This window comes from Acomys minous (genome assembly GCF_964271855.1).
Source record: "Acomys minous genome assembly, chromosome: 1".
Taxonomy (NCBI): Eukaryota; Metazoa; Chordata; class Mammalia; order Rodentia; family Muridae; genus Acomys; species Acomys minous.
In genome coordinates this window covers 75,453,765-75,463,806 of record NC_140483.1, presented here as the reverse complement: position 1 = coordinate 75,463,806, position 10,042 = coordinate 75,453,765, and the positions used below count along the sequence as shown (strand labels likewise).

Genomic DNA, 10,042 nt, shown 5'->3' with positions numbered 1-10,042 from the left:
AAACTGCTGAGCTCTTGGCACTGTTGCTTATCTTGGGTAATGAGCATCATGTTTAGAAAGAATATCTTCCATGTTCAAAAGTGTGCCAGCTGGATCACCTTTGGATCCTTATCTCCTTAAGACTTAAATTCACATCCAAGATATATATATAGAAATACATAATAAATAATAAATGTCTAGTGTGCAGATGGTGGAAATGGACCTTGTTGCTGAAGTTATGGCTCACTTTACAGTCAATCAGGGCATGCACAGAGCTGAACGGTGGTGTTTTCCATGTCAGGAGGCACCAAGATCCCCCTGGAAGTGCGAGCCTTGTGCTTTCTGGACAACTTCAGCAGCAGTCAACTCAGAACAGCATTGGTGGAGGTCTTCCTGGCTGTAGCCTATGGGGGTCCGGTTTTTGTACCTAACATGCTAAGCCTTCTCTTATGACCACTTCTTCCTACCTCAGTCCTACCTTTCAGCCCTGTGGCCTTCAGGCTCACAGCAGTTGGGCAAGCTGAGTCTGGAGTCAAAGGGAATGAACTTCCTGGCTTTGCTGCAACATTGCAGAGCTATCAAGAGGCAGCTACTGCAGACACTTTTGTGGCCATACATTGAACTACCTGCATCTACTGCAGGCTATTGCCCTAGCTATGAATCCAATAGGCTCTCCAGTGATATTTTACCTGGATGTGGTAGTGGATACTTTCTATATTCCTATCTCTGAAATGCCTGAACACAAGATCCACTCATCTGGTGGCCCACTGCAGATAATAATGAAGGCGGTGCCAAAAATGCTTTCTCTTCTGGTTAAAGATTGGGCTCCCAAAGCATTTATAGTTTCCTGTAAGCTGGAGACTGAGCAGGAAATCATAATTAACCATGATTGGAATGCTTCAGAAGTTTTTCAGCATGAAGTCATGGTGACCAACATCCTTCAGTCTATCCACTCTTTTGTGATTACTGTAATCAGAGACTCTAAAACCGAGTTACTGCTTTCATAGGCAGGAGACACTGTCAACAGCACAAAGCGACAGCCTACAGACTGGGAAAAGATCTTCACCAACCCTACATCTGACAAATGTCTAATATTCAAAATATATAAAGAACTCAAGAAATTAAACACCAGCAAACCAAATAACCCAATTGAGATATGGGACTTGGAACTAAACAGAGAATTCTCAACAGAGGCATAGTTACTTCTTACAGCCTCAGAAACACAGTGCAAAGTATGAAAAGTAAGCAGTGTCTGATATCAGTGTTTATTCACAGAAACCTTGGTCCTATCTGCAAGAGAGAATACAGTGTTTTAGCTCTAAATTTCCCCAGCATGGAGATCACTCCATAAAATGTAACTTCCCAGCACTATATTAAACTTTTCTTATATCTTCTTGTTAAAGTTGCAAGTCTGTGTTCTGAGGGCAGCTGCTTTCATGTTTTTTTTTTTTTTTTTTTGTAACAGGACAAAGAATTGCATGAAGGAAACATGGTTACAAGTTGGAATAGTTTGTTAGTAAGTAAAACACATCTGAAGATGAACATGTGTGAGTAAACAGTGAAAAAAGTATGTGCTCAAAATTCCTTGGCTAGGAGCCATAACATGCCACAGGATAATTATACAGCACCTGCCTCTCTCTCCTTTGTGCAGCATAAGGTTTTCTCATACATACTCTATCTGTCTAATAGGCAGGTGAAGGAAGGATTCTAGTCTTCCTCTGCCAACTGGCTTCTTTCATATATTGATCATATTGCTGCACTTTCCAGTGTCTATTCTCTTGCCAATATCTTACACTGGAAATCTGTTTAGTAGTGTCTCAAACATGTCAGTCCATATTCTCTGTTTGTTGTGAGAAAATGAAAAGAAACAGATGTTGTTTTATTTTTGGAAGCAATAGATGACTACTGGGAGAATAATTAATACTTTCTTGCATGGGTCAAACACATAAAATCATAGACTTTACTTCTTTGCAGAATTATGCATAGTGATACAATTGTTTAGAAACTAAGTTTATAACATAAACACACGCACAGATTTTGCTATTATTTTCCACTTCCCACTTAATCTCATAATCTTACATTGGAGTATCATTGGCCCATAGAACCCTTTGAAGCCCTGAATGCCTTCATCGAGTTCTACATTCTATAAGTTTCTTTTTCGAGTAGCTTCATGGTTTCACATTAATAACTTCTTATCACAGCTGTGATGATTTACAGTCTATTTACTTCCTGACATTTCTGAATAGTGTACAGGCCTGATTGATGAAAGGAAATGTCAAAGACATGCATTAGCTCTATAGAAATGACCTGCATGATCTCTATAACACGTAAAGAAATTTGAGCTTCTGGAAGAGGAGAAATATGTACAAATGTTTTAGTCTGGTTCTGTAACTTATTAGCTAGTGGAACCAGGAAGAATGATTGCATTTCACAAGTTATATTTATCTTTCTTGATTATTAGATGATGCATATAGAAGTCTCATCACTGTACCACAAAGTCACTATGAGAATTATAGAATTATAGACACCTACACATAAAAACATTCAATATAATCTCATCTCATTATTAATCAGTGAAGGTTTCCAGTTGGTAATATTGTGTATGAGAGATGAAGAGAACATAAAGACAGGTATGAATAAATTATTAGAGAATTTGGAGTGGGGAAGCCTTTATAACTTCTCCCAAGAGTATGTATGGGTACTCAATGTTACATAAGATATCTGTGTCAACCTGCTTCACAACTCCCAGAGACAAACAGTAGACAGCATGGAAAGAAGAAAATTATGGTTAGAGTCACCACAACATGAAGAACTATATTAAAGAGTCATAGTATTAGGGATATCGAGAACAACTACTCATGTTTTCCATGTTTTTCCTCATATCTGGTGGTGGCTGCAGTATGTTTTATACTTTTTGTCTCTCACAGCAGTAAGATGTTCCCTTCTTTGAGCACAAACTGAACTGGTAAGATAATACAAGCTTTCCTGATAGCACCACTTAAAAAAGAAGTATTTTTCTCATGAAAGAGAGCTCAGTCAAACACACTGGACATTTGCAATATTAGTTAAGTTGCACATGAATTTCTACAGCCTTTTCAAAGATGGAGAAGCAGAAGTTCAGGGGAAGTTTTGAAGAAGGATTAAGTGCACACACTTAATACTTAATTCATTCTACAGACATTGTGGAGATGGTTAGAATCCCCAACACCACTTGAATAAGGAGATGTAAAATGTTAATAATACCTCATGATTTTTACCATGGCTGCTTAACAAATAAAAATACACATACATTAGATTTTCACCATTGGTTGTTATAATATCTCTCTTCTGGGTGTCTATTTGCAGATAGGGCTTAGTTGGGATAAAAATCTTTACTTACTGTATAAATATCTTGGCAGATTCTTTTTAAAACTATAAGATAATGAAAAACAATGTATAGAATACTGTAAGATGCATCCTGGTTAGAGATAAACTCTTATTTTTATGTTATTTCTGTATTGTGAGGTTTGTTCTCTCTCTCTCTCTCTCTCTCTCTCTCTCTCTCTCTCTCTCTCTCTCTCTCTCTCTGTGTGTGTGTGTGTGTGTGTGAGTGTGTGTGTGTGAGTGTGTGAGTGTGTGTGTGAGTGTGTGAGTGTGTGTGTGTGTGTGTGTGTGTGTGTGTGTGTGCTTATAGTTATTCATGTACTGTAATGTGCATGTGGAAATCAGAAAACAACTTTAAGGAGTCAGTTCTCTGTTTTCATCTTTTATCTGAGGTAGAGTTTTTTTTTTTTTGTATTTACTTCCATGGTATGTATTCAAATTGAATCATATATATGCCTCCTTATTTGTTATTTTTCATAGATTCAAAGTCAAGTCATCTTGTATACATTGCCGACACTTTACTCCAGTCAGCTGTCTCCCAGTACCACAATTACTGCTCAATAAGGACACCAAAATAATGAAAAGAACTAGTATGTCTTTCACATTCTCTCACAATTTTCAGTGGCTTATGGAGATATACATGTGCATTGAGTTAAACAAACTATCCCTGAAGACACATTTCGCTTCGTTTAAAAATGAGGTTTTCCCAGGATTTGTGAGAGGTAAAGAGCTTTGTGCATTTTGAAAAAAAACATTCACTTCAAAAAATCAAAGTGATCAAAAGAGTATGACATATTAGCTGTTCAGTAAATGATAGCAAACAACAATTCACAGCTTCAGAGAAGCTAGGTAAAGAAGAGGGCTCTAAAGGGGAAGCCACATGGATCTCCCAGGAAGGGCAAGATAGAATAGACTTTGTAGGAACTGGGAACAGAAGGGAATGTGAGGATGATGATTATTGGGGGAGTATGGAGATGGAGGGAGAACATGTGGGAAAAGACAGTTGGAATTGGGAAATATTTGGGGGGATATGAACCTAGTTCAGTAGAAACTTCCTACACATTGCAGAGAAGGGCTCTGGGGAGACATGGTTTGTTTGTGTTATGTTTCAAAATAATTTATTTTCAATAAACCATGAATGGATTAAGAAAAGAGGAGAAGAGAAAGTGAAAGTAAAGAAAAATAGAGTAGCCAAATCAAATGATTGAAGAAAGTAGTTAAGATGGTCCACTAAGTAAAATGCTTGCTATGCAAGCTTATCAGTGCAGTTCAATCTTGGAAAGCCATAGAAAAGTAGAAGACAAAAATTGAACAATGTTTTCTCTGATCCTCACATGTACAAAGCAGTATGTGCTCATTTCAAAATATACACCACATATATGTTCACCTACACACACACATACACACATACACACACACTCACACACATTAAAAATTAAATTTCATAGACTACTTTACAAGTAAATGTGGACTTTTCCAGTCCTACTGTTCTACATGTTTCTTCATACAAAGTTCAAGGTCTTTCAAAGCAGTGGATTATTAAGAGAGAAACTGAGAAAAAGCACTCAGGTTTGAAAAGTTTTCAGGGTAGATTTGTATTTTTGCTATAGACATAGATTTGAGTCTTGAGTGTAACCACAGTGATTTCCATTTTACCATAACCTAGAACACATAAATGGACTGGGAAAAGTTGCAGTGTTTGAAGCAGAAAATATTTGTGAAGCAAGTGTTTTGTACAGTGGGAGTTGGCCAGAAAGGTGCGAGAGCCAGAGCTTTGGAGGTAATGTAGAATGAGGATTGTGGTCCACTGTCTGTGATTTGCAAAAGACTGTTTTCTCATGATTCAGTTTACTGTACATGATCTTTTATAACATTTGCTATTAGAGGTGTGGTATTATTCTGGTCATCCATCTGTCAATTTTCTCTACTATCCCTACTAGTTCTCTTTCTTCTAGCTGATTGGTATGATTCCATTGCTCATAGATATTGTTCGTTTTTATTTGTTTTTTTCCCAATTCTTCTTTTTGGTGTGTGTGTGTGTGTGTGTGTGTGTGTGTGTGTGTGTGTGTGTGTTGATATAGGGAGTTCAAATATGTGTGTGAAAATATGTGCAGATGAATGCCAGAGGTTGATGTTGAGCATTTTCCTTCATTGCTATTATCTTAATTATTGAGGCAGAATCCTTGCTTGAGCTGAGAGCTCAGTGATAAATAGACTAGCATCTTACCTTTCTTCAGGGATTTCTGTCTCTGCTTCCTAAGCGCTGGGAATTTATGTGGAATTTTACACATGCTGAGCATTTATGTGGGTATCTGTGTCCCAAAATGAGGTCTTTTAACCAGGACAGCAAGTGTATTAGCTAAGGTGAAATCTTTCCCTGTCACTGGCCTGTTTCTATAAAGCATATTTTGTTTATATCCCTGCAGTCTGGGCATACAAGATGCTCAGCCTGAATGGGTAGTGGCAACTTTGATAACACATTCTCATTCTAAACTCTAAGCTAATGAACATAGACATAACCCCTACCAGGAATAACAGCCTTTCTGCTAGATCAGATAACAGAAGTTCCCCACCCCCTGCAAGGTGTCATGGTGTAAGAAATAAAATATGTTGGGTCATTTTCAATATAAATATAAATTGAGTCATCTTAGGTCCAGATATAGATGGACATAAAACACTGGGAGTCTCTAAGCTAGTGATCTCCACCTAAACTTTATTAGCCTGACCATCCTGACTATCCAAATTGGAAATAGAAATTTACTAACAACCAAAGTTGCTTAGCAGCCTTCAGATTGATAATCTCTAAAATAAATGATCTGTAATATATAGAGATGAAATCAAGTACAGTAAAGTTGAAAAAGTTAACATAAGGGTCAGAGGGAAGATAAGACCTTGGTGATGTGTGTACATTCCTGATTACTCAGCCAATGAGAAAAGAAGGAAGGAATTATCTTGAGTTGTTTCTAGAAATTGCTCTCTGCTTTCAGTCACCATCTGTCATTCTGAAATGACAAGGTTTTATAAAGCGATAAGGAGAATATTTCTGCTTTCCTTACACACAGTCTCCAGTGCTTTTATGAACTGAAGGTGACCATTTCTCACAGTAAACACTCATGGTTTGGTATGTTAAGGATTCCCCTAGAAGAAATTGATGTTTGTTGATTTCCAAGCACCATTTTTTTTGTTAATTGCACCAGGTGATCTGGTTCTCCACCCATGAGAGTTCCTTACTTCACAGGCAATGCCAGTGACCTTGATCACAACTGATAAGTACTTACCAGAATGAGTAATCTTTCTCTATTTCTAAAAAATTGATTTATATAATCTCATTATTGTAAACTCTGTTCAGTGCAATCTGTTGTTTCTTTCAGTGATGAATAATTGGCAAAATTTTCCAGGCTATGATGGATAGACTAATCATGGACCTGAGAATGACTCAGTAAGGGTAGGTGGTACATCTCCCCAGACAGGTCTCCAAGATGAAGACAAATCCTGTCCAGACATCTTCTTCTTTTGTAAAGCTCCAGTATGCCAAAGGAAACTGAGTTCCTACTCATACCATAGTGGCTGACCCAGCTGTCAAGCATATTTTCTCAGAAAGATAGGCTTCTTGAGCCAAATTCTGGCAGTTTGATTGGTTTTGTAAGCATGTCAACAAATCAGATAAAAATGACTTTTTCTGACTAAAATAATCTACGCTTGAGTTCCCAAGTGGGATGAAGCACAACTCTGAGGAGGACCTGGAAGCAGGAGATTTATGAGTCTCAGAATCAGAAAGCTAAAGGTCATAGTTGGCAGGATAAACTACAGATCCACCCTGATACAATTAGTCCCACCTGGACTCTTCAGCTACCCAAAATAAACAAGCAGTTCAATACAACACATTTTGAAGCTTTTCTTAGGATACATAATATAAAAATAAAATTTTATTCAGATCATCTTCTTACAATGAAGATCTGAGTGAGGACTTGGCTTATAATCCAAAAACTGCAAACATTTCCAGACTTAACTTGAATTTTCACAAATTTGCCAAATTTTTTTCTTTTCCAATATTTATCAGCAACTTCATGTATGTCAGATGAACCCTCAGAAAAAAGGGAATATGCAAAGTAAACTGTCAAAGACTATAAAGATAGCTACTTTACCAAAATTTTCAGAATTCTTGTGTTTAATGAACAGGTGAGTGAAATAGGAAAAGTACTAAAACAGCTTAAATAGGAAAAAAATCAAAGAAAGCTCAGTCAGAACTCTGAATTCCAATCCTAATGCAGAAACACGTGCTTTTGAGCTCCTATAGCCAGGCATCAATCCATACATTTATCTATCTACTCACCTGCACACTCATCTTTCCATTCATATCCTCCCTCTGCCCCTTCTCCCTCCCTCTCTCCCTTCTTTACTTCCTTAATTCTTTCCTATTTCTTTATTTTCTTTTTTTATTAATTCATTTATATTACATCTCAATTGTTATCCCCTCCCTTGTATCCTCCCATTCCTCCCTCCCTCCCGCTTACCCCCTACTCCCCTCCACAATGACTGTGACTGAGGGGGAACTACTTCCACTGTATATGCTCATAACTTATCAAATCTCTTATTGTTAGCCTGATATCCTTCCTCTGTATACCACCAGGCCTCCCCTTCTAGGGGCCTTGGTTAAATATGGGGCACCAGAGTTCATGTGAATGTCCTTCCCCAGTCTGCACTCAATATGTGTCCATTGACTACATCTGGTTAGGGGTTCGAAGTTTACTACATGTATTGTATTTTGCTGTTGCCATTGTTTGAGCAGAAACCGTGGGCCCAGATCTGCCCATCATAGTGTTCTTCTTGTAGGCTTCTAGGACCCTCTGGACCTTTCTATTTCCCCATTCTCCCATACTTCTCTCCCCTAGAGTCCCAACAGGATGTCCTCCCCTCTATCATACTTCTGATAAATGAAGAGTTTCATGGGCTATGCCCTTGGGCTAGTGTCCAGATTTAAGTGAGTCTATATCATTTGACTCTTTCTGCTTCTAGATGAACTCACTCATTATGATCATTTCTAGTTCAATCCATTTGTCCACACATTTCGAGAAGTCCTTGTTTTTAATAGCTGAGTACTATTCCATAGTGTAAATGTACCACAGATTCTTCATCCATTCTTCTATTGAGGGATACTTAGGCTGTTTCTATTTTCTGGCTATTGTGAATAAGGCCTCTTTGAATGTGGTTAAACATATTCCCTGTTGTGTGCTTCAGCATCTTCAGGATATATTTTAAGGACTGGAACAACTGTTTCATGAGTAAGCCTTACTCCCTGTTTTCTGTGATAGTACCAGATAGATTTCCAAAGTGGTTGTACTACTTTGCATTCCCACCAGTAATGAAAGAGTGTTCCACTTTCTCCACATCCTTGAAAGAAAAAAACCACATGGTCATCACCTTAGATGCTGAAAAAGCATTTGACAAAATCCAACACCCTTTTTTGTTTAATGTTTTGGAGAGATCAGGAATACATGACAGATACCTAAACGTAATAAAGGCTATACACAGCAAGCCAATAACCAACATCAAATTAAATGGAGAGATACACAAAGAAATTCTTCTAAAATCGGTGAGGAGACAAGGTTGCCAACTTTCTCCATATCTCTTCAATATAGTTCTTGAAGTTCTAGCCAGAGCAATAGGAAAACAAAAAGAGATCTACGGGATCCAAATGGGAAAGGGCGAAGTCAAATTATCCCTATTTGCAGATGATATGATAGTGTACATAAGTGATCCCCAAAATTCCACCAGAGAATTCCGACAGCTGATAAACACCTTCAGCAAATTGGGTGGATACACAATTAATTCAAAAAAGTCAGTAGCCTTCCTATATATAAATCACAATCAAGCAGAGGAAGAAATTAGGAAAACTACACCCTTGACAATAGCCACACACAATATAAAATATCTAGGAGTAACTCTAACCAAGCAAGTGAAAGACTTTAAATCTCGGAAGAAAGACATTGAGGAGGATATCAGAAGATGGAAGGATCTCCCTTGTTCATGGATCAGGAGAATTAATATAGTAAAAATGTCCATCTTACCAAAAGCAATTTACAGATTCAATGTAATTCCTATCAACATAACTACACAATATTTTAAAGACATTGTAAGATTCTCAACTTCATTTGGAATAACAGAAAACCCAGAATAGCTAAAAACTATCTTATGCAATAAAAAATCCTCACAAGGAATCTCCATTCCTAATCGCATGTTCTCCTATAGAGCAAGAGTAGTTAAAACATCATGGTACTGACACAGCAATAGGCTGGTTGATCGTTGGAATTCAATCAAAGACTCAGAAATGAATCTATAAAAAATATACTCACTTGATTTTTGACAAAGAAGCCAAATTATTCAATGGAAAAAGAACAGCATCTTCAAAAAATGGTTCTGGTCTAACTGGATGTTTACATGTAGAAAAATACATTTAGACCCATTGTCACCATGCACAAAACACAAGTCCAAGTGGATTAAAGACCTCAACATAAAACCAGAGACACTATAGCAGTTAGAAGGAAAAAGTGGAAGAAAAGCCTGGAATACATAGGCATAGAAGGCATCTTCCTGAACAGAACACCAACAGCCCAGGGCTTAAGGTCAACAATTAATAAATGGGACCCCTTGAGGATGAGAAGCTTTCTGTAAGGCAGGAGACACTGTCAACAGAACAAAG

The 10,042-nt window shown here is 37.6% G+C and overlaps 1 pseudogene across 1 annotated transcript; it reads left to right on the top strand.

Annotated features, from left to right (window-relative positions):
* The first annotated feature begins 273 nt into the window (after positions 1-273).
* LOC311606501 (phosphopantothenate--cysteine ligase-like) lies at positions 274-986 on the top strand (annotated as a pseudogene). The gene has a single exon. The product of its transcript is annotated as a phosphopantothenate--cysteine ligase-like (transcript).
* The last annotated feature ends 9,056 nt before the right edge of the window (positions 987-10,042 follow it).